Raw genomic sequence first — 5816 nt, 5'->3', positions numbered from 1 at the left:
AGCAACTTACTGCTCAATGCTATGGGGCAGGGAAAATAACTTCTTTGGCATGTGGCACTCAGAGTCTTGGGGCCCAGGGGTTGTGACTCAGGAGTAGGGATGTCAGAGAATTTCGCCATGAATCTCGGGGAGGCCGAATGCCAGCGCATTTGGCCCCCTGAAATCGGTGGCGAAACGGTCTCCCCCCCCCCGCCCTCCCCGGGACGGGACTTACCTTGGGCGAATCCTCCTGGTGGCGGCGGCTCCAGCGGCGGTTTGGCGGCGGTGGCGGCCAGTCTTCCGACCGGCTGCCGCCGCTGCCATTTCCAGTAAAAAAAAAAAAAGTGATAGGCTACGTGAAGATTTATGTAGCCTATCACGGCTACATTTTTTAAAAATACCATGATAGGCTACGTAAATGTTTACGTAGCCTATCACGGCTGAGTAAAAAAAAAAACTGTGCGTATGCAAATGGCGGTGCACATGGGCGCCGCCATTTGCTTTCCTTATTTTGGCACATCTAGTCTACGTAAACATTTACATAGACTACGGCGAACATAAGGAGAACGCAAATTGCATTCCTCTTATTTTTGCCGTAGTCTATGTAAATGTTTACGTAGACTAGACATGCCAAAATGAGGAATGCAAATGGCGGCGCCCATGGGCGCCGCCATTTGCATATGCACAGGGGGGGGTTGTTTTACTCAGCCGTGATAGGCTACGTACACATTTACGTAGCCTATCACAGCTGACTGCAGGGATGCAAATGGCCGCGGCATTTGCACACCCAGCCGGCCAGGACCCGGCTGACCAGGAGCACCTCCGCCCCCAGCCAGAATTTCGGGGGGGAGGGACGGAGTGCCTCCCCCCCCAGCCAGAATTGGGGGGGAGGGACGGAGCGCCTCCCCCCTGGCCAGAATTTCAGGGGGGGGGATGGAGCGCCTCCCCCCCGGCCAGAATTAGGGGGGAGGGACGGAGTGCCTCCCCCCCACCTCAAATCACATTTCGTCAAAAGGTGAGTGACTTTCGTACATCCCTACTCAGGAGGGGCCCCCTCGACATCAAAAAGGTGTGCCTGAGGAGACAGAGACTGGGGGCTTTTCTACATAAGGCATTTATCATGGGCTTATCATTCCCTACGCCTAGTTGTTTATGCATTCTTAAGATGAAGTCATGACCCTCTAGTTTTGTTTCTATTTGTAAACAGCACTTTCCAAGAGTTTTTTTTAGAGGAGGGAAAATTGAGCATTTAATAGTGAAAGTGAAAGAAAGCACAATTTCCTCCTGTGTAAGTCCACTATTCTACTATTCCACAGTGCCACCTAGAGGTTATGTCACAGAAAAACAGGAAAGGAAATGCTCCTCGTATAGTGCTCCGATCTCAGTTCTGCGACGAAACCAAAAGTACGTACAGCAGATTAACAGCTGATTAACAGCTTTGTGTAGAAACGCTCAGGCATTTTGATCAGTGAGTAGAGTTGTACTCACCTTTTGCTTTAACAAATGCCTGCACGGTTTGATCTGTTGCAACTCTCTCTTGTGGTAAAATTAATAAAGTTGTGTTAACCCAAGACCAAGTGTCTCACCTCTTTATTTTCTGAGTATGGAAGCAACGCTTTCTTGTTGCCAGCTACTGGGCATCAGTGGAGGTGAGCAGGGGGATCATAGAATCATAGAATAGTAGGGTTGGAAGGGACCTATAAGACCATCGAGTCCAACCCTCATGTTTGCTGTTCTTTAAATGTTTGCTGCTGTTACTGTTTTTATTGTGCTTTTACCATTTTTACCATCGCAACAGTTTGTATTATGCATCTTATTGTTGTACGCTGTCTTGGAAGGGCTCCTGCCCTGAAAAGCAGCCAAGGAAATAAATAAATAAATAAATAAATAAATAAATTTGAATGATTTGCCGCTAGCCTTGGGGGAAAACCAATCAGAATATATGACATAAGTAAAGCTCACACTGATCTCTAATAGATTGGTCTGTATATCAGTCATCATAACTGGCCACTGGTCTTCCTTGGTGGGTGAGTTTTTAAAGTTTATATCAATTTGCTTCTCCTGCATTAGGCATCCTTAGGGCTAGGGGTGAGAGCTAAAAATGGATGATAGCACTGAAATGTATATCCAACTCTTTTGCCAAATATTGCAGCTTTGCTCTACAGAGCTGGCTGAGCCTGTGTCTTGATGCGGTACCTTTCTCAGGGCGGGCTACTTTGGGGGCTGTCAAGCACCTATCATAGCTGGCTGGGTGCGGATCTTTTGCCAAGATGGATTTAGAACAGACTGATCAAAATGTTGCTCCCCAACCACCTCCAGCATCGGGATGCACCAGACACAGTGCCTAGAGGACTGGATTGTTGTTCAGTCGTTCAGTCGTGTCCGACTCTTCGTGACCCCATGGACCATAGCACGCCAGGCCTTAGGGCTCACAAAATGAAGCATTTTATTGTAGCAATAAAATAGAATATTATGATGGGCAACCATCCTACAATATGGTGCATCAGCCTTCTGCCACCACTGTGGTACACCATAATGGTGAAGAAACTGGGGGTTATATCCATCTGGTTAGTCTTGCTATTATCACTGTTCCTCTCAAAATTTAGTAGGATCAAATTTGTTTCAGAACTCTAAACCAATTTTTCAATTAAGCACTAGCAACAACTCTGGTACAGCTGCCCAAAACAACAAGAACATGGCTTATCCATTTTGAACAACTCTTTCAGTATTGAGCAACTGCTGGGTGTACCAAGAATTCGATTTGATATCTACATTTTCTTATTTTCAAGCAGCCATAGAAAAAAGAAAAAATGGTAATGAAAAATGTAACACTGGCCTAACCTCCTAACCTCCTCCTCCTCCTCCTCCTCCTCCTCGCCTCAGCAATTGATTTAAGTGTTATTTCAGCACCACCTAGTGGCAAACCGTATCTCTATAAAATAGGGGTGTTTTTTTCTGTAAAGGTATTTTCTGGCTTGTCTTTCCCTCAACAAGCCAGAGTTATAACCCAGGATTTATTCTCTGGCTCCAGTTCTGGCTTACTGGGAGAGAGACAAGGCAGAGTTCTGGATTTGGGCATACCTGGGTTATTTAGCTGCTTCCGCTGGAAGGAGAAACCAAGCAGGAGTGATTGAACCGTGTGATGAGAGAACTGGGCCTTGATTTGCACTGTACAAAGCATGTATGGGGCGTGGGGGGGGGGACAGCTTTCTGTCCTCCCAACAACAGTACATTTTATGTTGCTTGCTATACAGACATGTTTCAGAGGAGTAGCTGAACCAGCCTATTGCAGCAAAACCAACAAACAGGTTTGTGGCACCTATGGTCTCTGGGCAAGCGTCTGAGGTCACAGACAGCACTCCGACCTTGGAAAGAAAATTTGGAGATCCAACCCTCCTTCCCTACCCCCTCACAGCTGGTGCAGAAAGAACCACGCTCGCTGCCCTTCAAGGTCAGAAAAGCCAGCTCAGAGGAAGAGGAAAAGGGGTGTTCCGGTGGGCAGGCAAGGGAAGAGGCTGGAAAGGGGAGGATACAATTTATCCTGAACCCTTCCAGCCTCCTTTCCATAGCCTCTGAAGCACCTTCACTAAATGGCTAAAAAGCCCATCTAGTGAAATCTACATGGTGTGAAGACAGGGAGGCAAAGATTGCTTCTGCTGCTCCTCCTGCCCTGCATTGATCAGACACCTCCGCAATCAATAGGATTGCACCCTTATTGCACTACGGTTTGTATGGACCCAGAACTCACTTTGGTAGGTACATGAAGTCACTAGCTAAGTGTATTCTTTCTTTCTTTTCATAAAGTAAGACATAAAAGTCAAGCAATGCTAGAGATAGCGGTAGAAGTGTCAGCATGTAACTCCTTTGCTGAGGAAACTGCACTGGCTGGCTATTTGCTACTGGGCCAGGTTTAAGGTATTAGTACTAGCATACAAAGCCCTAAACAACTTTGGACCAGGATGTCTTCTTTACCAACCTGCCTAGTCATTGAGGCCATCAAAGGGCACGCCCCTGGTGGTTCCACATGGACCCATGGCCTGGCTGGAGTCCACCAGAAAAAGAGCCTTCAGTGTGGTGGCTCCCCTCCTGTGGAACTCCATGCCTTCAGGCAGATGCCAGTGTTGTGTTGCTTTTGGTGCCTCCTGAAGACATTGTTATTTCGAGGCCTTCCTTGCATGATCAGCCGCGGTTTATTAAATTCAGAATCTGTTTCTTTTAAAATGTTGAAATTGTTTTAACATGGTGTTTTATTTTTATCTTTGTTGTTCACAGCTCCAAAGTCTTTTGATATGGAGCAGTATATAAATATTATTAATTAATTAATTAATTAAACTGTGTAATGCAGCTGAACACAAAATTAAGACAGAATACCGTCAAATTAATACAAGATTCAGTCTGCGTCAGTGTAACTACCTGCCAGACACTGATAATGAATAGGTATAGCAAGGGTCTAGCTGTCTATTATGTTATCCATGCTTTTTAAAAAGCATGCTTAAGTGGGCCATTTTTAGTTTGGGGGATAAGCGGCTGAGCAGGGCCCCGATTTGTAATGTGTTTGTGATCAAGATAAGGGCCCCACACAGTTTTCCCACAAAAAAATTGCCCTTCAGGCTTTTGCTTGCAGTAAATAGCAAGCAGGGGTAGGGTTCACTGGGAAGCGTGCTTGGCTCCCCAATCTGGATCAGGATCGTGTTTCGGATCGGGGAGCTTCTCAGCTGCTTTTCCTTCTAAATAAAAGAGGCTAGAGTCAGCACACTTGAATAATATAACATGTACTTTGGCCCCAAGATCACCAGTGAAAATCCTGTATCCCTCTCACTTAAGCCTTTCAAGTCTATAAGGGTACTTCCCCCAGCCCCGGCCCTGTACCCATGGCTCAAGGATGCAGGTGGTTCCCCTTTCCAAAACATTCACTACCAGTGTGAGTGCTACTCTTGCTTCTGACCTTTAGTTTCTTTTCTTGGTAGCTTTCCAGATTCCAAGGCTCTTCCTCCAGCTTTTTACTCTTATCACTGCTGGCAGGCTCCTGGATAAACAATGCCTCTTAATTCTTAGGATTGTTAATTCCACAGTTCAAGATAGTCAATTTCTTATCCTGCTTATGCACCTCATCAGTCAGTCCTGGTTTGGGGTTTCAGGTTAACTTTGACCCTTTATAGCTGTTGATCCAACTGGGCTCTCGCCTTCACAGACATGGAAACACACTCTTCTATTCAGGTTTTCAATTTCTTGCTGGGATTGCTGCTGCAAAGGCTTAATTTTCTTGTGGTTTGCTGCTGAAACACTTGGATTTCTGCTAGGAGTGGGCTGCTACTTCCTCTATTCTCACTCAAGCACACTAACTCACAGTTTCTTTCCAAGGAAAATACTGTATACTCCCAATGTTAAATGCTTGCCCAGTCCAGCTAGCCTCAAAGCACTGTCTCTCTTTCTCTCTCTTCAAATCCAAGCTGCTTCTATCTGCCTCTCTGATGAAGTGGACTGCAATCCACGAAAGCATATGCCATAATAAATTTGTCAGTCTTTAAAGTGCCATAAAACTCTTTTTGTCATAAATATGAAATTATTCTTGGCATGTAGAGAATATTAAGCAATGAAGTCCTTGCTTAATTTAGGAGACTAAATTATTTAAGAACATTATTTCTGTGGTTGCTTTTAATTAATTACCTACTTGCTGAGATTAGACACACATGCTATTGATTTCAGGAGGCTTAGATGTGCTTAACTCTGCACAGGATTGGGCTGCACATACAGCTGTTCTACATGAGGCTTTTATTGTGCGCTCATGATTGCTCACTCACAGTAGTTTGTGGGTTCTTTACATGACATCCACCTCC

The sequence above is a fragment of the Heloderma suspectum genome, chromosome 4 (genome assembly GCF_057233095.1).
Source record: "Heloderma suspectum isolate Gila_16-S chromosome 4, 16-S_ref, whole genome shotgun sequence".
Taxonomy (NCBI): domain Eukaryota; kingdom Metazoa; phylum Chordata; class Lepidosauria; order Squamata; family Helodermatidae; genus Heloderma; species Heloderma suspectum.
The sequence above is the reverse complement of the archived record's forward strand: the minus strand, read 5'-3'. Positions refer to the sequence as shown.